At 45.2% G+C, this 27,714-nt stretch overlaps 1 protein-coding gene across 41 annotated transcripts in view; it reads right to left on the bottom strand.

The window, feature by feature from the left end:
- ELAVL2 (ELAV like RNA binding protein 2) overlaps positions 1-24,095 on the bottom strand; it is a 91,541-nt gene extending 67,446 nt beyond the window's left edge. For 8 of the 41 annotated variants that reach the window (XM_038170839.2, XM_072031243.1, XM_038170848.2 and 5 more), the window contains exons 1-2: positions 22,050-22,118; positions 21,680-21,739 (exon numbers count right to left, since the gene is read on the bottom strand). The gene's annotated coding sequence lies outside the window, so the exon portion shown is untranslated. Of the gene's footprint in view, positions 1-15,776; positions 15,889-21,679; positions 21,740-22,049; positions 22,119-23,613 lie in introns of those variants that run through there. The other 33 variants (XM_038170834.2, XM_038170837.2, XM_072031242.1 and 30 more) reach the window with 18 other exon arrangements.
- Between the last annotated feature and the right edge of the window lie 3,619 nt (positions 24,096-27,714).

Genomic DNA, 27,714 nt, shown 5'->3' with positions numbered 1-27,714 from the left:
CCTCAGCACAATCTGTCATACAGGGGTAGCACTGTCTCACAACCAGGAAATCTCACATAATGAACGATTCTCAAGCTTATTAGAAGTGTTAATGGACATGAGGTGCAAAATAGTAACTTTTCCTCAGCTCATAACACTTCATGTTCATACAGATTGCCAAAGTGCTTTTAAATCCATTTTCTATTCTTTGCACCAGGCTCAGCCCAACTGGTACACAAGACGCAAAGTTTTGGCACAGAACGAAGTTATTTAAACACTGACAGCTATACACAACCTAAAACAGATGGCTGGTTCTCCTGTGAGCTCAAGACTTAAGAGAAAGATTCGTGCAAGTCTGGATGTGCTCACTAGGCCTGCTTTTCTGATGAATTAAGAGAAATTAATGAACCTGACAATTGTGGTTACCATCCTGAAGCTGTAGGTCTGTAGACTTATTCAGAAATACCTCTATAGACAGATTCAGCCCATCTTCTATCACCTGCTGTTTTGTCTAGTTAAAAGAAGCTACCTGAGTCAAAGTAAAAGCATGGGGGCTTTGTGTCACAAACCACCCCTCAGTCCAAAAGAGGCCAAGACCTGCTGTCCAAGTTACTTCACTCTTGCTTAAACTTTACAAACAGCAACTCCACTTCAGAAGCTTTGGTCCACTAGGAGCATTGAAGCCATGAATTTGTTTTGTTTTTTAAACTCCTGGGATTTTTCTCATACAAAAGAGCTGTCCAGGATCTATGTCATTCCCTACTAAGTCTCTGCAGAGCTAGAGTGATTAACTCAAACCATCACGTCTTCGGCATGCTGTACCATTCTATCCCCAAGGTCTTGTCTATGCTTATCGGAGCAAAAGGAGAGCTCCTCTACAGTCATGACATTGAAAAGTACTGCAAAACCTTCTTGCTAAGCTCAGAAATTTACCAAGCTACAATGCTTTGATTCCAGTGCCATTACTTGTGTAACTATATAGTAATATAGTTACTATATAGTAATAATGCCATTACTTTTCCTCCATTAGAAATCAGCATTGAAATTAGGACGAGGCAATACTTGAGAGCGTGATGAATGTTAAGAGATTTGGACAGAAAACTAGGATTATTTTTCTAACAAGCAAGTGATCCTTGCCTTTAAAATCTGTGGGTTTTGTTCATAATTCAGTTCATGGGCATAGAAAACTAGCACGTAGTAGCCTGGATGTAAAACAAAAACAATAGCAAAAACCAGAAAAGGTAAATGCCAGTAAACAATTAGTTTCCAAGGAACATTGTAACATTATAAATGAAGATTTACTCCATAGTTCTCAACAAAAACACAAGCTTACCAAAAAAAAAAAACAAAAAAAAAAAACAGCCTTTTAGCTATTCTAGGAGGTGACTACTGCAATTTCAGGTTGTGCTAGAATCCCAGCAGTCCCATGTGGAGATAAAACTTTGAGGATTACGTGTTAGCACTAAAGCCCAACCACACAGGACACAGGGCTTCCTCTAAGGAGTTTGTGAAACACTGTGCAAATGAAAGATCTCCTACCCCCAATCCACTCTCAGTTTACAGAAAGAGTAGAGAGATAGCTGTGACAAGAGTCCATTGTGAGATACAGCAATAGTTTCTACAGACTCAAAGTTGACAAGCTTTGTACAAATTTACTCAGCCATCAGTTGTTTTCAATCACCGGCTTATTAGATATTCATGTTCAATACTGTACTTTACTCCTCTTTCGCAAAACCAGAGGTATTTTTCAGGCAACATCAGCATAAACTATTGCTTAGAGAGTGGAAGGTTCCTCCCACAAATATTAAGAAAGGGAAGTAAACTCGAGACCTGTATTAGACTGCTACTCTACTGGGGTTTTGACAACGTTAAAATATCACCTAGACCTCTTACCAGAGTCATTCTTTGAGGTAAAACCTCAAAACAAGGACTTGGCTGATAACATACATATAGGACCTACTGAAAACCAGATCTCCAGTAAGCAATTCTTCCCTCTTATGCAGCTCACTGTATGGAAAGTAATTATGAATAAAGTATTAATTTCAAAAAACAATCATGCACGCTATACCATGGCCAGTCTCCAATTATAGCCTCAAATCCTGCAGAGAAAACAAAAGATAAACCAGCACTGAGAGTTACATCATGGGTCTTTTCAGGCACACAGTCTCAAGATACAATTTGGGACAGTAGTTTGGAAGTATCTTTAAAACAGAGTTATTAGTTGCTCTTAGGTAAGATGGGAAGCACAGTAACATCTCAGTAAGTCAGTGAAAACAACTTGGTTTGGACATCTCTACTACTTCTCAACTCTGTTGATGTCAGTAAGTGTAAAGCAGAATTGGAAGCAACCAGTAAAGAGAAGCTCTTAACAATTAAGCACTTATATCCTAATAAAGAGAAAAAAAAAAAGCATTGAACTTTTGGGTCTTTTCCTTTTTTTTTTTTTTTTTTAAAGGTACAGTGAATATCACCAAGCACTGACAGGTCACAGAGTGTTTTTGTAGGCAGAGCAAGAAAAATTCAAAAACACAACCTGGACTTGATGTCCCTGGACAGATGACCCTGCTTAAAGCTGGTGTTGGACTGTGTTATAATACACACGAATGTTGGGGAAGAATATGGGAGCCACACGTCCTGTGATAACACCTTTAGCTTGTCCCTTACAGATGGTACCAATAGTAAAGCAAAAGAAATATTTTTTTGCACAGTTGGCAGACATAAACAGTGAAATAATTCACATGAGACTTCAGAAAATTTTTGGTTTTTGTTTTTTTACATTAAAGCATCCAAACTAGGCTCAGGAGGACAGTCCATTTTGTCCAGTAAGCACCATTTTCTAAGTTTAGAGTCCTGCCACTGTTTCCAGCATACATACAGAAATAAAAGACCCACATCAAAACAATGTTTCTTTCAGTAGTCCTGATAATACTACCCATACCTTCTAGGGAAGCCACTTCGTTCAACAAGTTAACAGATTAACAAACTTTCTTAGCAAGGAAGTTTGAAAAAAAAAGCCTTATGCTTCAAAATTTCGAGAAAAGATACACCAATTTGATATATCAGAAGCTTCATCTCCAAAATTCTGCTCTGACATTTCTAATGCACGGTCTACCTCCTCGAGGCTATTTGTGACAGCTTCCTTATTAAATAGAGACAGACAAAATGTGTCATGCCTTTACAGAGGCTTCAGAAAAGAATTCTTCAATGTTAAGGAACAGTTGTACACAAGCTGTAAAAAGGAAAACACACACTTGGGAGTGAATTGAAGCAGAAGGAAATTGCCTTGAACAGCAACTGTTGCTTGATCCATTGTACAAGTTCACTGTTCTGGTTATCAGTGATTTTTTTTATTCCTCTAAACAATCAAATATCGCCTACAAAATTCTTTACCACCCATTCTCAGATGCCATCTCCTGAAAGCACTAAATTTTACAGCTGTGTCATACTGAAATACAAGGCCAAGGTGGATGGGGCTTTGGGCAAACTGGTCTGGTGGAAGGTGTCCCAGCCCATGGCAGGGGGTTTGTAACGAGATGAGCTCTCAGGTAGGCTCCTTCCAACCCAAACCATTCTGTGGTTCTGTGAAATAACTCAGAGCACTTCCAAGACTGAGCACACTGTTCTTCTGGCACAGCATCCCTTGCAGTGCTGCAGCAACCAAGCACCTCCAACTTCAGTTCATCACTGATAGCGTTTTTGCTTTCCTCTCATCACCCTCCATCCTGACATCTAGGGGTACCACAATGAGAAACTTCAACACAATTTCAAAATGCTGGAGGACAAAGTGACTCGGCAACAGTTCAGTCACGCTGAAGGTAGCCATCGAATCACCTCCACCTTAGCATCTACAGTCAACCTTTCAACAAATGCTTGCTCCAACCCGTAAGAGCCTGCCTTAATAAACTGTTAACTAGAAACAATTAACTGAATTTCACCAAGACAAACACTACTGTTCTGCACAAGCTAGGCTGAAAGAAGAGACAATGGAGAAGGAAGTTAAAACATCCAAGAACAAACGCAGCACCTCTACCACACATAAGGTGCCAGGTTCTGAACTCAGCTTATCTTCTCCCCCCTCTCATGTAGAATAGGGTTTTCAAATGCATACATATAAAGCACAAGGACCAATTACAAGCTGAGCAGAAACATTAAACTCTTAAACAATCCTGGTACTGCATAACCAGTGGCCCTTTTTCTTATCAGTGTCTTTGCAAGAGCTGAGGGAGAAAGCTGCCATTAGAGACATCTGCCAGAACCAGCCACAACTATTCACAGGTGGGCACTTCTGCTTCTAGGAACTCTGCACAGAGAGCATCAGGCAAGTAGGAACTCTAGCACCAGTGCACATTTTACTTCTTGACTCCTCTTACGTAATTTAGCATAAGATTGACATGAAATTAAGTGTCAAACAGCTATCTTCTAAGATAACATAGGCATGAGAGACAGAATCTTGTTTTTAATGGACTGAAAATAACAGAACTGCAATCTGAGTTGTTCACTCGCTGGCAGTAAGCCCCACAATGAACATGGCTGCCCTAAGTCCTCTCAGCTTCCACTCACCTTCTCTAAATCAGACACTGTAACGTGAAAGATACACAACTTCATGGAAGGTTATGTATGACTTTTTGCAAAATGAAGTGGAAGATGCTTGAAACCATGTCACTTACAGTTTGTACATTACAGAATCTCTCCCCTATCCAAATATTTATGGGGTAAAGGATCAAGGAGGTAACAAAACAAGCACAGGTCTGAGTTCATACACCATCTCCTGGGGTGTTTTACTGATACGCAGCAGTTATGCTGTAGGTTTTAAGGGTGGTTAAATTTAGCTTGAGCAAGATTAGTTTTGTGACGCAATGAACATGGCTGCCCTAAGTCCTCTCAGCTTCCACTCACCTTCTCTAAATCAGACACTGTAACGTGAAAGATACACAACTTCATGGAAGGTTATGTATGACTTTTTGCAAAATGAAGTGGAAGATGCTTGAAACCATGTCACTTACAGTTTGTACATTACAGAATCTCTCCCCTATCCAAATATTTATGGGGTAAAGGATCAAGGAGGTAACAAAACAAGCACAGGTCTGAGTTCATACACCATCTCCTGGGGTGTTTTACTGATACGCAGCAGTTATGCTGTAGGTTTTAAGGGTGGTTAAATTTAGCTTGAGCAAGATTAGTTTTGTGATGCAAAAAAAAAAAAAAAGCAGAAAAATGTTGATTAGCCAGCAAGAAGCTATGCTCTGGATACACCCACACAGCACAATAAGTCATAAGTACTTCCTGATCAAGGAAGAGCAAAGCAGTTCAAGGAAAACACACTGCAGATATCTATTGTGAAGTGTGCTCTTAGAGGGAGAGCCATGCAGATTGCTCACTCATAAGAGATATATTCCAAATGCCACTCCTGTAAGTAAACCAATGACACCACCTTGGTTCACTCCAGAACCTGACCTTGAAGAGAGCTTTTTTTATTCATAAATTGAATGATTGCTACAACTCCTGGTCTGAAAAGGTATACAATCCAGGCAGACATCTTTAGAAGGAGGTGATCAAGCGTTCCTTTTATGATTCCTTCTTGACATCACTTGGGAAGTATGAGTTTGCAGGTCTTGCCTAGGTACTACAGAGAATGTACTGTGGCAGAACAACCTGTGAATGTCTACTCATAGAGCAAGTATTCACCAAGCATGGCCAGAAGTTTCATCCAACTATTACAGCTGGAGATTTTTTTCCCTCCCTATTTTACCAGTCTCTTTCCTGGCTTCTCAAATTTCCTCCATACCAGTTCAGATGATGAGATTCAGCAGCTTGACAGAACAATGTTCCCTACATTGTTACTCCAACATTTAGGCTGCATGGCTGGACCTGACCCTTCCTAGCCCCACACCGCCTCTTATGTCTACCCCACTCAACTCCAGCAAGTCGAAACTTCTCTCAGGATTGAAGTTCTGAGCAAGTAAATGGCTTCTTCTGGGAAAAGTGTGAATCAGGTAGGCAGAGACAATGAGACAATCACTAACCCCCTTGTCTTAGACGACATCAAGTAAAACTGATGTTCTAGTTCTATACATTCTAGTTATGCTCAAGCTCATGACAAGAAATGACACTTCAACACCACATTGGGTAGTTCCCAAGAGTAGTTTTCATGACTACCTTTGCTTATCCCGTAGAAGAAAATGGAAAAGGTTGCTTAAACATGCATTTCACTCCTTCCTACCTCCAAGTCCTAAAAAAGTTAAGAATCACTGAATCGTCTAGGCTGGAAAAGACCTTCAGGGTCATCATGCCCAACCATCAACATTACCTCCAGGTCACTCTGGCTATAAATTGTCCACATCACATTGCAAGTTAAGGATTTCTTTTTGCAGCAAAGCGCAATAAACACAGACCAAGGACAACTATTTTGTTAAAATATTTGAGGTATTGTCTCTGGCTTAGATACTTACTATCCCTTCCCTTGCTCTCACCAGTGCCTTCCATGCCAAGAGTTTTTCACTACATCTCTGCATCCTAATCCTCCAGAGATCACCCATTATTATATAACAGAAAAACAGAGAGCAGGATAGCACTGAGATATACATACACGCTGTGAAGAGTTTGGCCACATACTGTTAAAGTATAAGTGTTATGCCTCTTCCACAGCATCACCAGTTTGTAACTGGAAGCAGAATACGCCAGCAGTGTTACTGTAAATGGCTATAGACAAAGCTTTTTTTCTTTAATTATTGTTTTCTACACAGAAGTCTCTCTTTTGCATGAAAGCATAAAAGAGCAGCTAGCTGTTTGCCTCCCCTGTTTAAGTTACCACTTAACTTTACAATACCAAAATGAGCTCCACTTGTTGTATTAGAAGTCAGGGAGCATTACAACACAGGAAATGAAGCAGAAGTTGCCTGTGGAAGAACTGGGATATTTAAGTTTGATATAACACAAAACAAACCAGACTTACACTAAGTTGTCACATGAACAGGTTTCGCCTGATCACTACAGCCACCTTCAGCCCTCCAACCCAACTGAACACACCACTTACTCTTAGTGCACTGAAACCAGCTCTAAACACAAAGATGGATATTGTCCGTATACCCTGGTCCACAGGACACTACAGTCTGCCTCTGAAAGAGCCTGAAGCTCAAACATTTTCCCAAAAGTACGCCCCAAGCCTCATTTGCCATCTGAACCAGTATTAACATTCCCAGGAAAAAATGCCAAAGGACACTAAAACCGATACACAAGTAACAGCTCCGAACAGCTTCCAGTCTGCACAAACAGGGTCAGTGTTGGCCAGTACCTTTTCCACTTCTTACCCAGAAAGCAGCACTAACACACTCCTAACCCTTGGCCCCAAACCACCCACAGGGATTTCCAGAAAAAACAAAAGGTTTCTGCCAGCTCATGCAGAGGTGCATCACATTTTAGCTTTAACAGGGCTCTGAAGACTAATTCTAAATATGGAGCCTGTTTGCCTCTAAGCTGATCCCCACCATGAAAACAAGTTCAGACAGATCACAGTATTTATTTTTTGATTAGGTCAAGGAAGAGAACTAAACTCTTCTCTCAAACCAACTACACCATCCAGTCCCTCAGAAAATATTTGACTCTATTACTGTTTGTGGAAAAAGCTTGCGGTAAAACTCAACAATATAGGTCAAGTGTAAAGTGGATTCAGAAAGACTGCTGCCCACACAGTACACAACAATACTTGCTAATTGGTATCCTCAATACCTGTAGCCTGAAGGAGAGAACAGAGGGAACCTGTTATAGTAATACTGTTAAACAGCATCAGGGACTGAATTTCACTTCGAAAGGCACTTCATATAAGAACAGACAATAGGTTCACATTGTGCTGGTATCTTTGGTTTTTAAAATATTTTAGCTTGGCGTTGTTAGATCCTCTACACAAAGCTTACGTCAACTGAGACCAAAAGCTACAGAATGTCTTCCAAAACAGTGACATCTTAAAGAGCACAGATGACAAAGCAGAATCTGACAGTGGTACCTACCTAACACAGGCTCTCTTCTAGTTTTTGTTTTTGTTTTTTTTTTAATCAGATACAGCAAATCATTAACTTACCCCAAAGATCTTTCAACTGTGCTAAGAAAGCATGTGGTGTTTTTTTGTTGTTGTTTTGTTTTTAAACAGAATTGCTTTATAGGAAGTAAACCAAAGGACTCTGCCATACCTTAGTTCAGACCTCTAGTAAACACATTTAACAGGCACAGGCAGATAGATCAGTCTTTCAGAGCAGCAGAATTTTCAGGTTTTACATGGTTTAAGTCTCAATTCTCACAGATCCCTTCTGGCTCAGGATATTCTAATTTCTGTGATTACAGAGACTCTCCATGGAGGTAGATGACACCGTCTCTGTCAGATGAAGCCCCACCATCCTTGCAGGGTAAAAGCCTTCTCTTCTCTCCAGTCTCTCTGGCCTTGCTCATTTGCTGCGCAAGGCCATTGCTCCAGAGCTGTCCCCAGCCCCAGCAGCACTGCACTGGGGCTCTGCTTGCCCTGGGCAGGGGTACATATTGAACCTGTCTGAATTGCACAGGGTCTTCCTTAGTCCCTTCCTCTCACCAGTCCCAGGTTCTCTGGACTTTAGCCATGCCCCCTGAGAGTATCAACCACATCCCTCAGCTGGTGTTGTCTGCAAACCTGTTAAGGGCAAGTTTTCTTCCCTCCTCTAGGTCAATGACGAAAACATTAAATACAATAGATGCCACTGACTCCACAGGACTTGTAACAAACCTCTAGAAAAATCACTAAGTATCATGAAGTGTTAAACACTAAATTTCAAGCTCTGAAGTCCCACCAATTTTCCTATCTATCTGTCCCTCCCTCTAGAGCTCCACATCCTGAAGCTATTATAAAAACCCTGCAGGAGACCGCAGTCGTGTTAGATTTAAGGCAGATGACATCTCTTCATCCACAGACTTTCTTTCCAAGAAGTGTTCCACTACAACTTACCATTGGTAAATCAATCTTGGCTACTTCAATCACCTTCTCCTTAATTCGCACAGAAATTACTTCAACAACTTACAGAATGATTTACTCAGGGACTAGAGTGAGACTCCTCAGATCATCCTTACTGCAGTCTTTTAAGAAAAGCAAGACTTGCTTTGCTTCAGTTACAAGGAGCCCTCCCTGATCTGTCAAATATTATACAGCAGCCTCTCCTCTCTGACCTGCAAAATGAAGTTGCAATTAATATGCAGCTGAGTGCACCACCCTAACTCCCACAACAATCTCTCACACCTTTCACATGCTCAAAAGAAGGGACAAAGACCTACCAGAGAGAGACCATTTAAAGGTCTGTCACTTTTGGGGACGGATGACTGCAGATCTTTAATCGTGGTAGTGAACACAAGCCACAGTAATTGTCTGTGGTCTAGGCAACTTGTTAATAGAACCAACTTTGACAACTGATTTCTTTGTTTAACAAATAAAAGAATGTAGCCAGTCATATGCCTTGGAACTATTCCCTTCCAAAATGTATAAAGTCTCCAACATCTTACTCCCTCTTGAGAAGGACAGGATCTGTGGCTGTCAGGAATCTGTTCTACTGACATTTAAAAGCTTCAGGTGCCAGTATGAATGAAGACAAATCTGTTATCAGGTCAGGTACTCACACAGCATCAAGCAGATATCCTGCCCGGGGACCTACAATACTTACACAGCAATATCCTTTCCTGCAAGCATAAGCTAAAGTACAGAAGAAAATACAGGCTTTCACTAGTAACTCCCTAGATGCACATCCATGGGTCACTTTAAAGCCTGGTTATTCCTTGTTAACTAGGGGACAGTTTGGAGAAGCCACACCTCACAGGCAAACAGAACTGAATTTGGAAGCTAAGTTCCTTGAATTGAGGAACATTCATGTACTGCCAATTAAAATAGATTTAGTAAAAAATGTCCTCATTTCCACTAGGATAGAGTTAGTTTTCCTCCTAGTAGCTAGTATGGTGCTGTGTTTGGGATTTAGGATGAATGATGTTGGTAACACACTAATGTTTTAAATTGTAGCAGAGCAGTACTTACACCAAGCCAAGGGCTTTTCAGCTTCTCACACTGTCCTGCTAGCATGCAAGCTAGGGGTGCAGCAGGAACTGGGAGGGAACAGACACAGGACAGCTGACCCGAACTGGCCAAAGGGGTATTTCATACCATTTGACATAATGCTGAGCAATTAATACGGGGGAACTGGCTGTCTGGGGATAAGCTGGGCATCAGTCAGCAGGTGGTGAGCAACTGCATTGTACATCAGTTGTTTGTACACAGTAGTAATACTATTATCATTATTTTCCTTTCTTTTCTGTCCTAATAAACTGTCTTTATCTCAACCCACAGGTTTTCATTTCTTTCTAATTCTCATCCCTCATCCCAGAGAGGGAGGGAGGAATATGAGCAAGCAGCTGTGTGGTACCTATCTGCCGGCTAAGCTAAACCACCACCACAACAACAAAAATAAAAAACAAAACTATATCTCCCTCTCACCCTACCCACATCTTCCAGGTTTAACTTCACTCTATTCCTAATTTCCCCCACCACGGGACAAGTAGGATGGTAATTAGTCGCTTCTCCATCACACGTTTCTTGTGCTCCAGCATAAGCTCTCCATGTTCTGCAGCTCTTTCAGGAAACGTCCACCAGCTCGAGCATGAGGTCCTCCACATGCTACAGCATGTATATCTGTTCCAGCATGGTCCTCCATCAGATACCGCATGGATATCTGCTCCACCACAGTCTTCTTCGTGGACGTCAAGGAAATGCCTGCTCCACTGTGGTTTCCCCAGAAAATGTCTGCTCCAGGCCTTGAGCAGCTCCTCCCTCTCCAACCTCTGTGCTCAGAGCTATTTCTCTCACTTTTCTCCTCACTCCTCTCCACCAGCACATCATGCCCACCTAATGCCTACCACCACAATAAGCCCTCCACTGACACACAGGTTTAGTCTGCACAAAGCTCTTTCTCAGGCTACTTCAGTTCCTTCCCTGAAATCCGTAACACTGAGACCAAAACAGGCTGATTTGCTTTCATTCTCTCAGGGGAGATGAGATTCACAGCCCCCAGCATGGGGTTTTCCCCTCCCTGCCTCCTGAAGCCCCAGGGTATCAGGCAGGCTGCACAGACTGGCCTTACTGGAACCTCTACCAACAGCATCTACCATTGACCATGGCAGGTACATGGTCCTGAGATCCTTGCAAGCCAGCAGCTTCCCTCGTCTCCATGGGAGCTGACACCAGCTGATCAAAAGGCAAGCCAATCCCCACTTCACCTAAAGAAAATTCACCTGTCGTGCTTCAGCTGAAGCAGTATGGGGGCTTGTTTTGCTTCAGAAGGGAAGAAAAAACTTTTTTTTTTTAAGAAATCCCTGTAGAAGATTAAGGAAGTAATCTGTCCCCTTCACACAGCATGTCCCCTTTATATAGCATGCTTATTACAGAGGTTCCTCTGCTTTCAGAATAGCATTCTCCATGTTTAGCTCTCTCCCATATACCATTGGGCCAGACATAAAGCATTCATTTTTGAGGTTACAGCTGGTAACAGCAAGAAAGGCTCAATACCACCAGCTAGGGTAGCTTGGCACAGAGAAGCCACCTATGGGAAATGGCTCCTCAAGGAACTTTTTTTAACCCAGTACACAGAGGCCTGGCACTTTTTTGGTTCATGGTGTAGAATATAAGTTTGGCCAGGAAATTTAACTTAAGATCTATAAAAAAATTACCATGAGGGATTAAGAAAAAAAAAAAACTTCAATGTTAGCTAATCCATCTTCAAGCCAAAGCAATGAAGAACCTCTGTATGAGTAGAACATCAAGTGCTACAGCCCTCAAAGCAACTGTTTTAAAGGTTTAATTTGAGCATAACAATACCACCAAGGATGACATTTGTAGACTGTCACTGATTCTGACCAAAGTTTTAACTAGGTGAGTAATGTGATCTTCCTGAAGTCAGGAAAGAAAAAGCAGAAGGAAGGGCACACCATGAAGCCAAGGACTCACTGTCTCTGTAGTTTTCAACAGTATTGCAAAGTAGATGGAATCAGACATGCCTTAAGAGACATCTCAAGATCAGCTTTACAGGACTTTAAAAACCTCAGTTACAGACATAGCTCAAGCTACTCATCTTGCATCTCAAAATGAAAGGCCTCTTTACCTCTTTCCTATATTTACAATACTTCAAACACTTATTTTTTTTCAATGATTTCAAGCTCCTATTCCCATTTAATCCTGTTAAACAACGTGTTTTTCCATTTAGGATGAAGAAACCCTTTCATCCATGCACGTGTTACAAGCACGTACACCTACATTTTAAGTGTTCAAAGCTTTCCCTGTAGTGTTAGATATCTACATCATGCAGTTTATGTGCATTTAGGTAGCACAAAGAAAAGACCAAAAGACCTGCATACCTATACTGCAGTTTGATGGGAATTTACTCGCTTATCTTAATTTGGACTAAAAGCGTGATTGAAATTACATGACTACAGCTCTTCCTAATAGTCTAACAGACAGATTTTTCAGATGTACACAAATGAAAGCAACCCAGCCTTTTCTAGTAACAAAGATATGAAGAGGTATTGTGGAGTCACAGTATGGTTAAATTGGAAGATTCTGGTAACAAAGATATGAAGAGGTATTGTGGAGTCACAGTATGGTTAAATTGGAAGACACTTCTGTAGATCACCTGGTCCAAACCCCAGAAAGGGCACAAGCAGCTCTCAGCCTTTCCTCACAGCAAAGGTACTCCAGTTACTGAAGGCAAGGAATACAAGGAAGGCAATATCCATTGCTCTTCCCTCATCCACCACGCTGGTCATTTCATTGTAAAAGCAAGATGGCCAAATTTGACTTCCCCTTGGTGAATCCACACTGGCTACGGTTGATGATCTTCTTGCCCTTCACCTGCTTAGAAAATGTTTTCCAGGATTAGCTGTCCCATCACATTCCCAGGGACTGAGGTGAGGCTGACCAGCCTGTTGTTCCTTAGGTTCTGCTCCTTGCACATCTTTAAGAAAGAGACATTTACATTTCTCCAGTCTTCAAGCACTTCTTCTAGCTGCCATGACCAAAGAAAGATTACTGCAAGTGCCCTTACAGTGACAACTATCAGCTCCCTCAGCATTCAAAAGGGCACCTTATCAGAGCCTATGGACTTATAGCTCAGTCTGCTTAGTATTCCCTGACTTCATGCTCTTACCATGGCTGCATTTTCCTTGCTCCATTCTTCCCCTGGTTTCTGAGACCTGCAGTTCCATAGGGCTGTTCTTGCTTGTAACGCTGAGGCAAAGAAGGGATTCAGTACTTTTGCCTTTTCACTATCCTGTGTAACCAAGTCCTCTGTTTCATTCTGCAATGAGCTCACATTTTCCCTAGTCTTCCTCTGTCATTGATGAGTACATCAAAGACTTTGTATAAAAGACTTTGTTGTTGTCTTTGACATCCTCAGGCAGATTCAATTCCATTTCCAATTTAGCTTTCCTAATGTCATCCCTGGATGCTCTGCCAGTGTGTCTGTATTCCTGCCAGGTTACCTGCCTTTGCTTCCACCCACTTTGGGTTTCCTTTTATGTTTGAGTTTGGCCAGGAACTCTTTGTATATCCATGCAGGCCTTCTGGAGTTTTTGGTGGACTTCCTCTTTGCTGGGATGCTCTGCTCCTGAGGTTGGAGTAGGTGATCCCTGAATACTGCAGAATGTTAGCTTCTCTTCCCTCCAGGACCTTATCCTACAGCATGCTACTAAGCAGATACCAAAAAGGCCAAAGCCTACCTCCCTGAAGCCCAGGGCCATGAGCTTGTTTATCACCATCTCTGCTTCCCTAAGGATCTTGAACTCATCCATTTCATGGTCACTACAGCCAAGACTGCCTTTGACCTTCACATTCCCAATCAAACCCTTCTTTGTTGGTAAGACTGAAGTCCAGCAGAGTGAGTCTCTGCACTGGCTTCTCTATTGCTTGGAGAAGGATGTTATCATCAACACATTCCAGGAACTGCTTATGCCCTGCTGTGTTGTCCTAACAGATATCCAGGTAGCTGAAATCCCCCATAAGGCTGCAAACATAAGGCTGCTCCCATCCATCTGCAGAGGACCTCTTCTACTCTCTTCTACTCCCCTAGTCAGAAGACCTGTAGCAGCCCCCCCACTATAATGTCATCTAACCCTGTTCCCTCTTTAAGCCTAACCTATAAACTGTCAGCTCCTCATCCGTCCCCTGGTAGGGCCATACGCTCCAGCTGGTCATTGACAGAGCTGGTAACAACACCTCCCTGCCCACCCCCCCCCCCCCAGCCTGCCCTTTCTAAAGAATCTATACAACATTTGAGCAGCCACTAGAAATAGCCTATTAAATTAAGTCCCTAATTTTGGGCCCTCTGGCAGAATATATCATGGTTATGCAAGACTGATATGTAGAAATGCAAGTTAAATCAACTGTGAAATTTCAGATTCAAGTCAAGAAAAAGGAAAAGGTTCCTATGCAACTCATCTCACTTCATTCTCATGTGTTACTTTCAACAGGAAGTTTGGTGCATTTGCTCATTCCGTGCAATACACACCAAAGACTGGCGATGCAACTTAGCATTTCTTCAGGAACATTGACATCCCTTGTTTCCCTACACACAAACATGGTTCAATACACTTAACCCTTACTGCACCTGGTTACATGTGCTATTTGTAAAGGTAAAAAAATGTCATTTACAAAAGAGGAAAAACAATTTGTATTTTTGCTATAGAAACTTTGCCGGCACTATCTACTCTTTAACATTTAGTTCTGAAGTTACCAAGCCCAACAATTAGTAACAGAATCTACATTTTCCTAATGTTACTCATCTTAAACAAACAAAAAAAACACCTTCAGAGAGACTTTGTATGCATAGTCTGTGTTATACCTCTTAACATAGAAGCAGTCAACTGTTTCATACACATTTAACTGTGCAAGAAACCTTGCATGTGGAAAAAAAAAAAGCAACCCTAAACTCAGTTATAAATCAGCATAGACGATAACCTTGGCCATCACAGCTGCATCCAAAAAAGCCTTGTCTCTACCAGGATGACTAGTTTTATATCATTAAATTGCACTGGTTCAGAGGAATTTTCACTACAAGAAGCACTTTCCTGACAAAAATAGCCTTTATCAAAAGACAAGCATGACTCCATTTAATTTTCTTTCAGTTTGCTCAACTGTTACAGAAAAAAATCAGCTACTGAGTTGGTTAATGAGGCTGCAATTCTCATCTTGCCTACCAACTTCTCAACCATGGACGCAGTCCAAGGCAAGTGCTATTGCTATGCCAAGTTTCACAGTTTAACTATCTGAATGCAAAAGCAGCTTCTAAAGTCTTCCTCACTTCGTGCAGTTCACTTTGTCAGCAATTTTCCAGTCCCTTTTGGAATGGGTGCTCTGGCCAGATTAGGAATAGTAGTTTTGTCAGGAACTCAATTTTGGAATATAACTAAACTCAAAACACATCAAAACAGAAGTTGAATTTATTAATAAACTCACTTCTTTACTACTGAGTGCTTGCAGTATATGCATAGTTTGTTATGAGAAGCATATGGTGTTTTAGAGTTATGACTTTAGTTGTCCCTCTTTTGAAAACACACAGAAAACAGCTTCTAATGCATATTGGGAAGATAGAATCACAGTAGGAAGTCTGACAAGATTTCTGAGCATGCTTCTAGAAATAAAAATAATATCCTTAATTACAATTACAGCAGGTATTCGGATGTTAATATGGAAAATATTTAAACACCTTTCCTAAATCAACTGTGATGTGCAAGGAATAGCATTTACTTCTTACCTTTACCTTGTAAAGGTTTGCTGGTTGGAGATGAATAGTAGACAGAAGGAGAAAGCAAACCCCAAAATCTTGCTCTGCGTTGAAATCTGATAGGTACGTATGAAATTTAATGCTAATGGATGAATAAAAAAAAAAAAAAGAGGTCCCAGCATTAGTTTTTTGCCATTTGAGGAGGACAAACAAAATGGACGGCACAGAAACAAGGACTCCATTACAAAAGCAGAAGAATATCGTGAAGGTGTACTTGCCACTAGCAGTGCATTACCCATTTATTCCCTATTTAAGTGCAATTGCTATGCACATATATGCAAAAAGCAGTCATTCAGAAGCACAAATACCTGTTAATAGTGTTTTCTTCTGCTGTGACAGCCACAATACCTACTCCCCCTCACAGGCAGGTTCCCCACCAAAGACCCCCCCCCCTTCTAGACCAGATTCCAAGGGACCTTCTCGTCCTTCCTTCCTTACGTGCACCTCTGAGTCACCTGGAGCAGTGTTGCAGGAAACACTTCCTGTAGCTGAACGAGCGCCTCTGTTCCTGCCCCACTGTTTCCATGAGCAGTTAAAAGCTGTTTAGACATCCAGCCTTCTGCACTGCTTTAGACCAGGCATAGATGTTTCTGCAGCACATACGGGAGAAGACTAACCGCAAGAAACCATTCTCAGATACCCTCAAAATATCGAGGTTAAGCACAGATAAGTGAAGGAGTGTTCTGCGTCAAAAGTGGAGAGGTATGACACAAGCACAGAACAAAAGATGCCAAATTCACGAGGCCCAGTTTAAACACGGACAAATCCTTGCCCTTTTTCTGGCTGCCTGTATTTCATTTCTCACTTTACATTTTTGCTTGAGCAAGTCTAAAACATAATTATTTCATGAAGGCACTCCACAGCTCCAATATTAACAAAAAGCCATGTCAGACATCACCATGAAATGCACAACTGATTTTTATCTACATTAAGGCACTACTGAGCTTCTCATATTGTTACATAGGAACAAAACCCTACAGCCCTCTGTAACTTGTGTGCATTTTCTGTTGACTGTCTAAATCTCAAAATGACAGCTTTTGCTTCAAGACTCACAAAACCACTTTTTTTTTTCCTAGCAAACTTAATTTAGATCCCACAAATGTTAATGTTAGACTATATCCACTGCTTGCCTTGAAGCTGAAAACAAAGCAGGAGGCCTCTTTCACACTTTAAAGCACAGCAGCATGCAGGTACAGCTTGAATATCTGCAGAACTCACTGGTACCACTATCTCATCCTGGCAATTCAGCCCACTGGAAATTGCAGAGAGGTTACAGCTTACCTCTGTCCTACCTCCTCCTCATGTAGCAAAACTCTTCAGTGAATCAATATAACACAACACAAGAAACTAAAGAGAACACACAGGAAAGTAGACTCCAAGTGTTCCACCTGACCACAATTCTACTTTTGAAAAAAAATATGCAACACTACTACTGAAAATATTATGAGAGAGGTGAAAAACCGCTACCAGCAGAGAAGTCATATCTGCATTACTTTTCCCTTTCCACAGCTGGATCTCCTCCTCTCACCCCTTGTTAGTTAGAATGAGGCATTTACCTACAAATTTCCATGAAATTCAAGTAAATGTTAACTTTGTTCATTCATACTGTAAAATAAATCCTGCTAATTTAATTGCTGTCATTAAGATTAAAACTACGGAAGAGCACAAGTAGCCTGACCACAAGAAGGCAGCTCCGTTCCATACCTATACATAAATCTTCTTTAGATCAATCCGTAGTAGTATTTGGATAAACAAACTCATCCTGAGGAGTCTGAAAGCAAATGTACCTAGCATGGACCTACAGAAAGGCTGCTCGGTAAATGCATCAATGAATACATTGAACAGCCTTTCCTACCTTTATTTCAACTGTTTTATAAAGCATTCAAACATTTAAGTTGCCCTATTTCACCAGTACTCAGGTATTAAGTAGTTAAGAAATTGCACTGACGTATTTTATGTTCCAGCAATTGAGTAACTGTCCAGTGCATAAACTCATCTATATCTACTCCACGCTCAGATGAAGATCAGAGAAAGCTCCTGGAGCCCTTTGAGAGCCCACTGTATTATTTTCTAGCTCGAGTCATTTGGTCAACTACTGCAACTGTAGTATAGTACCTAGGTTTTTTTTGTTTTTGTTTCCTCTAAAAACAGCAAACCAATATGCTCAGTCCTTATTGCAACATCTGAACAGTTCATCTGGTATACATATCTGTTTGTACAGTTTCTGCTGACCAGCAGTCTCAGGGCTGAACAAGGGAATGAAGAATTGGTGTCAGAAAACACTCCACAAAGCGAAGCCCAGAACCATCTAGAACGATTCTCACCGATCTCAGGCCGGTGCACTCACAACTGCAGAGTATTGCAGAGCCACTCACACTCCTTGTACTCTTCCAGACTTCCTAATAGGAAGTTACAGCTTTTTCCAAACCCCCATATGTCCAGGCTTACTATGACTATCAGATCAAGTGAAAACCCCTGTTGCTTAACTACAGGAGTACCACAAAGCACAGTGGCTCAAACAGAACAGAAAACAGTGCAGCACATTGTAAACTCCATCTGGAGAGCTTACTCTTGTTCCCAATTGTGTTTTCAAATGTACTGAAGAAAGATGTTCCCATTACAATTCCTGCTTTTATATAGTTACAGCTGCTACAACTCCACAGATATTTTGCCAGCAAAATCAGATTCGGAACACAAGCTACTTGAAAACTTGATGCACTTTTAGAATTTCAAAGTAAGTTCAAAAAAACATGCATTTCTTAAGATTTCTGTAATTAGCAGTTAGTAAGTATTTCACAATTTTAGAACTGAAGAGCCACGCTCTACAGAACACAGGCTACTAAAGCCAAGTGTTTCACTGAGGTCACCTTTCCAAGATACACTTTTTACAAAGCTGTGTGTCAAGAAGTCTGGGCTAAACAGCAAGAACTCCCAAATGCAGAGAAAACCAGCAATTAGGTGTTTTCTAAATGAAGTCTCTGTCAAGTTTAGCACCATAGGTAGTTGCTCAGTAGCAAAATATTAGATGCTAGGTGTCCCTACAAATCAACAGCAATACATAACAGGCAAAAGCAGCTTGCTCAGTGTTTGGTACTTTCTCGATCTTCAGCAGTAATCAGTAAAGAAGCCTGCCTCTCCACGCTATTTTGCCATCAGAAACTCAGGATGGCTTTTAAATTTCAACAAGGATTAGACAACAAAACATCTTGATCTGGCCCACAGGTTGTAGTAGCTAAAAGCTATGAATTCTAGCGCTGTTATAGCAGCTTCTCCAGACTAATCCTCCTAAGTGAAATTAGGTAGATTTACACAGACAAGAGATCAAAAAGCATGCAGTTGCTTCCTTCAGAATTGGAACTACAGACGTCAAAAACCAAAGCACCGTCAGCTAATCCTGCTGGATAGCATTGTGATTTTTTCAATTGATTTGGGGGCTGTCAGGACAAGAAAGCTCTGTGCACAAAGGCAATGTTCTCTCACTTTTAAACTCCTAGCAGTAGCTGGTAGCATTCACTGCCCTCTGTTGATACCAGCATCTATTAGAAAAGCATTAGAGCAAAAGCAAAGATGGCTTTAAAGCAGGATTGAAATGTATATTCATCACAAATTGAATTTATCCATTAGGTAGCATTCTGTTTTATTGCTATGAAGAACCTCAGTGGCAACAAATATAATCAAAAGTCATTACGCTGCAGGACTGCAAGGGTTTTACCTATCAAAGCAGCATTTCAACATTTCTGCTACTGGGAAGGAGCTTATGCTTGCATCCTTGTACTATTTTTACCTGCAAAGTCCACCTCTCCAATGGCATTGACTTATTTTAAGGAACACAAAAAGCTGAAGTATTCGTTGCGCTTTTTAAAAAAGACAATGCTAGATCATACGTCATCTATTTCCTACTTAGTCCCTAAATAAAGATATCTTAGCTCTGTCCTTCCCAAAAATCTAGCTTAGCTTTACAAAGGGTTTAATTGGATTGAGTCTGGGGCTTTAGCGTAGTCAGTACGCAGCCACCCAGAAACCTGTGAAATAACGCAAAAGATTTTTGCCTTTTTTTTTTTTTAAGAGCATATACTCCAAATCAAGTTAACAGCTGCTTAGAACAATTTAAACTCACTACACCTGGATACCTCAGCTCAAGAGCAGAAGTGCAAGACTTATAAAGAGGCAAAACATATATGAACAACAACAAAAAAAACACTAATGAAAGGACCAACACCTCTCACAGCAGAACAGCATTTAAAACAAGCCAGGGAAATGAATGACAATTTATGTTCACCTTACTATGGGAAAGTTAAAATAAATTTATACACAGAAATCTCATATTAGCATAACTAAGCCAATAAAAAAGAAGAGATTTACGCAAATATGACTGTATTGAAGAGGCTTCAGATGCTAAGACTAAAACAATTAGTCTCCACTGCATACAGAAAGGATAAACCACTCCGCCAGAATAAAAACGCGCAAAATTAATACCTCTATTTCTGAGAAAAAACATTAGTTCAGGTAGAGCCATAAGGCATTTCAAAGTGGCACTAACGCTACACTTTGCCAAATCTTAGGAAGTACAGTAAAATTCCTCAGCGGTTTCAAGGTCATTTGTGTGTGCCTACAGTTACAAATGCTCTCAATATTTCACTGTGAAGACTCCAAACATCTACATTTCCAATTACATCTCATCCCTTCTTTTCCAATTAAATCTCGCCCCTTCTTAAAGCAGTACGCACAACTACCAATTCTGCATTTACAAAGAAAATGACTTATGAGCACAATAAGGCAGATTCAAAGTCTATGCTTCAGCCATCACCCCCAGCACAGCTTTTCCAAAAGGTGAGGGAAGGAAGGCAGGACTAGAACTGAACAAATGCCACTTCTAGATGCAGAATGCACAGCGTTAAAAGGAAAAACGCAGAACTGAAGCCCTAGGTAACAGCCCGCTGTCCAGCAGAACATATTCCCATTTACTGGGGTATTTTATCAACTCTGCCAGCGCAATTTAACATTCACCATCCAGGCAGAGATAGACAAAGTTGAAGGGCATCAAACTGGCTGCTTTTCAGTATAAAAGCCTGGAACCCCTTACCTTTAAGAGAAGCACATACATGCTGCAAACCTCTCAATTCATTTGGTACTGCTACTTCAGCAAACGTCACTTGTTAAGACAAGCAGACACTCAAGTCCTATGCAGCTGCTAAATCGCAGCACCAAAGTTGTCTCCCAAAGCCCCGCGAACGTTTTTAACACATTTTTAGCGCTCTGAACTCAATCACACCCAGCTACGACCACCACTTTTCCCCCCACACCACGAGAAATAAGATCAAATTTCCATCCCTCGCCCAAACGCGCTACACCCGCACCTAACCCGCCGTGCACCAACGCGGGTGGCACCCGTCGAGGAGCTCTTGGGGCGACACAGGCATGCTGCAGCACCCAAGGAAGGGCAGGGCGACCCACAGAGCCCCCTCCCCAGCACCCAAAGGCGCTTCCCTGCCCGGCACGGGCTGCATGGGAGCGGCGCTCAGTGCCGAGGGTGGGAGAAAAGTCACCGGGAGACGCTGCGGGCGAGACAAAGGGGGTTGCTCCACAATGCCCTGCCAGGAGAGCAGGTGCCAAAACCCGGCCAATTAGCACCACGTGGGAGGCGGGGGGGGATGAGGGGGAGAGAAGAGAAGGCGTTCAAAAAAAATAAAAAATAAAAAATAAAAAAAATAATGAAATAAAAAAAAAAATCTGCATGGTCGCACAAAACCCGACGGAGCCCGTCTAGGAGGAGGCGGGGAGGGGGGGTGGGGGGGTGAACGAGGGAGAGACGGACGGACAGACGGACACCGCCCGCAGCGGTCCGCCGCTGTCGACGCCACGCTGCAAAATACCTTGGAGTTTGCAAGTTGCCAAGTGCAGCGCTCCAACACTGCCGAAAAGCCACAGGTTACCTACGACGACAGGGCAGGATGAAAAGCCTCCGCACGCTCCTCGCTTTTACCCTCCCCTCCAACAACACCCGCTGCGACCACCCGCCCCCTCGAGCCCCCCCTCCCCCTCAGCCCCTCCTCCCTCCCCAAAACCGATATCCCCCCCCCCCAATTCCCCGTCGGCCTCCTCCCCATTCCTTTCGCCTCCCCTCCAACCTCCCCCCCCCAATTCCCCGACGGCCGGTCCCGCAGGGCGCGGATGCTCCCTACGACGACCCCCCGAGGGGGCTTTTTTTTGGGGGGGTGGGTGTCTGCGCGGCGCCCCCCTCACCCGCTGGCTTTGGAGGTGCCGGTACCGCCGCCCCCACCCTCCCTCCCACTCTCCCGGCCAGTACCACCCCGCCGAAAGGAGAGCGATCAGGGCGGTGCCGGGCTGATAAAGGCTCCCACCGCCCGCCCCCGCCTGAGTGACACCGCCGGCGGCCACTCAAAGAGCCCCGCGACCACGGGGCCGCGCCCCCGGCACCGGCCGGAGACCCCCGCCCAGCCCCGGGCACGTTCCCCCCTCGCCCTGGAGGGGGCGGACCCCGGGCACCTGCGGGCACAGCGAGGCTGCGGGGGGCACCGGGGGGCAGCGGCCGTGCCCGTTCGCTGCCGGGGTCCGACGGCAGGGCACGGTGCCCCCCGGGGAAAGGTGACCACCGAGCGCCGCCGGCCGCCCCCTCGGGCAAAGCCCCGGCCCCGGCTGCGTCCCGTGTCCCCCTCCACTCCCTCCCCGGCTGCTTCGTCGTGCAAATCCCTTCCCCGCAATTAACAATAATTTGTTAATTAGCCGCGGAGCCCGGTTCCGCCAACCGGTCCTCGGGAACGCCGGGCGAGCACGTCCCGCGATCCGCGTGCCCCGGCTGTGCAGCTCCCCTATTAATTCTTTTCATATGGGAAATAGGTGGGCACGGAGCGACGTGCCGGGCATAAATTAAGCAACAATGGCAGCGATCGGGTCTGGTCCCCACCGGGAGCGCACGGGAGCCGCGGGGACAGCGCCTGCCCGCCGCCGCCTCCCCCTGCCCGCACCGCGCCGTCGGGGGAGCGGAGGGCGAGAGGTGGGGGGGGGGGGGGAGGGATCCCGAGGCCGGGACGCCCCGTCCGGGGGGCTCCGGCGGCTGCAAACTTCCCCGAGCTCAGCGGAGAGGGATCCCCGCCGCCCCGGGAGGGCGAGGGACGGGAGCGGGGGGGCTCCGCCGGCGCGCAAAGTGCGCGCAAAGCCCCGCCTGTAGCCTGCGCGCAGCGCCGCCGAACAAAGGGGCGCGCCCCCCGCCCGCAGCGGGCTCACCATAGGCTGGGGGGAGGCACCATACCCCCCGCCGTCCATCCATCCATTCCTCCCTCCCTCCATCCCTCTGTCCCCCGACGGTCGGCGATTTCTCCCCTCCGAGGGCTCGCCGCTTTCTCTGCGCACCCGCGGGCGCTGCGCGCTCTGGGTCCGCGGTTAATGCAATTAGGCGGAGGGGGGGTGTGTGTGATTATGTGTGAGCGTGTGTGTGTGTGTGTGTGTGGGGGGGGGGGGGGGGGTCTTATCCCGGCTAATTCCCAAAAGCAGGTTTATCTCCTCAAAGCGATCCGCCTCCCGGCGCCCGCGCCGCGTGGGTCCGTCCCTTCGGATGCTCCCGGCGCGGAGCCCGACAGGGGGTACGGGGAGGAGGGGGGGGTTAAGTTTTGGAGCCGTCGGGTGCGCGCACACCTCCCCGCGCGGCCCCGTCCCGCGTGTGCTCGGAGCCGCGAGCGCGGGGCGTGCAGGGGTTGGGGGGGGGGAGAAAGGGGGGGGTGCGCGCAGCGCACCTCGGGGGTGCCCGCGGCACGCACGGGGTGACGGAAAGAATGGAGCCACAACTTACCTTCCTGTTCTCTGCTTTAAAAAAAAAAATAGGAAAAAAAGAAAAAAAGAAGGAAAAAAAAAAAGTAACGGTGCGGTTCTCCCGGTAAAGAAGCGGTTCTCTGGAGAACAACACGCAAGAGATAAATTGCGGGTAGTTCTGAAAGGATGCAGGAAAAAAAAAAAAAAAAAAAAAGAATAAAAAAAAAATCAAAACAATCCTCTCCCTCCCTCCCCCAACAGTCCGACACTGGGGAAAGAAAAAAGAAAAAAAAAATGTAAAATTAAAAATAAGAAAAAAAAAAAAAAAAGGAGGGGGGAGAGAGAACTGAAACGGAGCGCGAGTGACAGGACGATCCTCCTTCCGCGACCCGACGGAACAACACACACACACACAAAAAAAAAAAAAAAAAAAAAGAAGGAGAAGGGGGAGGGAATGGAGGGAGGGAGGGAGGGATGGAGGGATGGAGAGCTGCGGGAACAAAGAGCCGAGGGCGCTCGGCGGAGCCGGGCTCCTTCCTTCTTTTCCTTCTTTTCCTTCCTTCCTTCCCCCCTCCCTTTCCTAGCGGCTGTCGGCCGGGCTCCGCTGCTGCATGGCGGGGCGGCGGGGGGCCGAGCCGAGCCGTGCCGAGCCGTGCCCGCCCCGCGGCTTTATAGCAGCCCCGCCGCCCGGCTCCCTGCCCGCCGCCGACACGGGGCTGCGTGCGGTGCGCGTGCCCGCGCACGGCGGCGCGCACCGAGAGGGGTGGGGGGTGGGGGCGCGCGCGCTCTCCCGCTTCTTCTTCTTCTTCTTCTCCCACCGCCGCCGCCACCGCCCCCCCCCCCCCCAAGCCGCGCGTGCCGGCGCACGGCGCGCTGCCATTGGCCCCGCCGGCTGGGCCCGCCCCCCGGGGAAGGGGAGGAGCGCGATTGGCCGCGCGGCACGCCACTCCGCTGGGAGGAGGGAGGGAGGGAGGGGAGTGGGCGGGGGGCTGCGTTGGGAGGGGAGGGGAGGGGGCGCGGTGGGGGAGATGCTGCTGTCCCTGTCCGTATCCATACAGCCATCCGTATCCGTATCGCTATCCACACCCCTGTCTGTATCCCCATCTCCATCACTTTTCCTTTCCCGTTTCCTTTCCCTTTTCCCTTTTCTCTGTCCCCTTTCCCCTTTCCCCTTTCCCCAATCCCTATCCCTATCCCTATCCCAATCCATATCCATATCCATATCTCTTTACCCTTTCCCCTCCCCCTTTTCCCTTTCCCCTTTCCTCACCCTTTCCCCTTTGTTTATCCTTTTCTCTATTCCTTCCCTTATCCCAATCACTATCCCTATTCATTGTCCTTCCCTTTTCCCTTTTCCCTTTTCCCTTTTCCCTTTTCCCTTTTCCCTTTTCCCTTTTCCCTTTTCTTTTCCTCTTTCACCTTCCCCTACTGCTATCCCCGTCCCTATCCCCGTCCCTATCCCTATCCCCATCCCTATCCCCATCCCCATCCCTATCCCCGTCCCCATCCCTATCCCCCTCCCCGTCCCTATCCCTATCCCTATCCCTATCCCTATCCCTATCCCTATCCCTATCCCTATCCCTATCCCTATCCCTATCCCTATCCCTATTCCCGTCCCTATCTCCATCCCCACCCCTGCCCCTGCCCCTATATCCCTGCCCCTGTCCGTGTCCCCGTCCCGGTCCCCTTCCCCCGGTGCCGTTCCTCCTGCCCGCCCGCGAAGTTTCCGTCGCGGCCCCGGGGCTGCTGCTGAGATTTGCCCGCCCGGGGCTCGGCATCGAGGGCGATTTGTGGAAACAAACCTTCAGGGTGGAAGGGAGGGAGGGAGGGAGGCTGGGGGGAAGGGAAGGGAAAGAAGGGAAGGGAAGAACGAGAGGAAAAAGGAAAGAGGAAGGAAAGGAGACAGGAAGGAAGGAGAAAAAAAATCTGCTTTTTGCTCGTTACGTGCTTCCTACGGCTCCTGCACAGAAGTTGTGCTCGCAGAGAGATCCCTGCTGCACGGAAGGAAACAGCTCCGCGTGGCGCTCGGGGACCTGCCCTCCATCCCTCACACCCCGTGCCCTTCACTGCACTTGCTCGTCATTCCTTTCCAGGACCCGTAAGGCTTCCTGGACGTGGGTTGCTTTTTTCCCGGGATAGACAAGGCGAGCTCTCGCACATTCAGAAGGTTCTGGCATCCCCGTATAGCAGACAGGAGCATGCGACTCCAAACCGAGCCATCAAGTGGTGCTCCTTGGGAGCGTCCTTGAGTGCTTATGAGTGATTTACACACCGAAAGGGAAAAGAAAAAATGTTCGCCTATCTTGTGCTCCCCGCAACCCTCGCACCCCACCCTTGTGACAGCAGCTGCGTGTTACACCGGGCCCGCTCCTATTTTCCTCCTGCAGAACCGACCGGCCTTTGGGGCGGAGGAAAAGGGGGGATCCCCCCCTGCTGGGGAGGGTCCGGGGAGTCCCGTCCCCTCCTTTTCCCTCCCCAGGTACCGTGAGATGCGCCCCCAGCAGCCCGTGTCGGGGCTCGGGAAGGTGCCCCCGGGTGTAGGTGATTTGTGCCTGGCGCTGATTTGTTTCTAATTATGGCGGCGCTTACCCTTTGATGCAGTGAGAACCGCGATTAGCGACGGGCTTGCCCCTGTGCTTTATGCTGCGGGTGCGTATGTCACCGATCTTGTGCACATCTTCCAAAAAAAAAAAAAAAAGGCATTTGTCGCATTTGTCTCTTCTAGGCCGAATTTTGAGGCATGGGTTAGAGACCAGGGGGAAAACATCTGTAACACTAGTGCACTGAGCTGTCGTTACTGGCTTTAAGTGCCGGATGCTTTCCCACCTGGTTCAGTCCAGTGCTGAGCGGTTCCAAGCAAATGGCTGAGAGTCTTAGCAGAAAGTCAGCATTGTTTGAGAAGAGAAGGAAGGAAGGAAGGAAGGAAGGAAGGAAGGAAGGAAGGAAGGAAGGAAGGAAGGAAGGAAGGAAGGAAGGAAAGAGGAAAGGAAAGGAAAGGAAAGGAAAGGAAAGGAAAGGAAAGGAAAGGAAAGGAAAGGAAAGGAAAGGAAAGGAAAGGAAAGGAAAGGAAAGGAAAGGAAAGGAAAGGAAAGGAAAGGAAAGGAAAGGAAAGGAAAGGAAAGGAAAGGAAAGGAAAGGAAAGGAAAGGAAAGGAAAGGAAAGGAAAGGAAAGGAAAGGAAAGGAAAGGAAAGGAAAGGAGGAGAAAAAGAAAGGAAATAAAGAGAAAAGAAAAGAAAAAAGAAAAGGAAAGAAGGAGAAAAAGAAAGGAAATAAAGAGAAAAGAAAAGAAAAGAAAAGAAAAGAAAAGAAAAGAAAAGAAAAGAAAAGAAAAGAAAAGAAAAGAAAAGAAAAGAAAAGAAAAGAAAAGAAAAGAAAAGAAAAGAAAAGAAAGGAAAGGAAAAGAAAAGAGAAAAGAAAGAAAAAGGGAAAGAAAAATGAAAAAAAAAAGGAAAAGAGAAAAAAAAAAGAAAAGAAAAAGGAAAAGGGAAAAAAATAAAAGAAAAGAAGAAAAAAGACCCTCTGGAATTCCTAAGTAGTTCACTGACTGCCGCCCCCTCGTCCTCCATCCTCTTCCCTCCCCCCTCTCTCCTGCTCCCCCCCCTACTTTCCCAATAAATAAATAAATAATCGTAGAAACAAGCAGCTGTTCTCAGGACTAAAGAAACTTGGTTCAATGAGTAAGCCAAAAGCGAAGCCAGAAGTGTGGGGGTTTTGTTCTGAACTTTCAGGAAATTAAAGGACTCTACTCTCAGCAGCTTCGCTGTCGGGTCTGGTTCTCAAGGATCCGACTGTATCTCTCACTACTCCCCAAAAAGGGAACAATTCTCCGTCTGTAATTAGTGACCAGCTTTTAGTGCAAATGCAAAAAAAAATCTGCATTTTCTTTCGAGGCATAATACCTGTACCGACAACGCACTCATGTTTGTGGGTATAGAGTGCTAAGGCGAAATTAGGCAGAAAAGAGCTACTAAAGTGAATTCCCTTGTCACTGGCCATTCCCCTCCTTGGTGCCTTTTCAGAGTCCTTTGATGTCGGCAGCGGCAGCAGAAGGAAAGCGAAACTCTCGCCTCTCCCATGGGGACACATTTTTATTTATTTATTTATTTTTTCTTTCAGAGTAAGTTGCCCCTTTGCTTAACA

The sequence above is a fragment of the Anas platyrhynchos genome, chromosome Z (assembly GCF_047663525.1).
Source record: "Anas platyrhynchos isolate ZD024472 breed Pekin duck chromosome Z, IASCAAS_PekinDuck_T2T, whole genome shotgun sequence".
NCBI lineage: Eukaryota > Metazoa > Chordata > Aves > Anseriformes > Anatidae > Anas > Anas platyrhynchos.
Note: the sequence above shows the minus strand (reverse complement) of the source record. Positions and strands in the feature narration are given on the sequence as shown.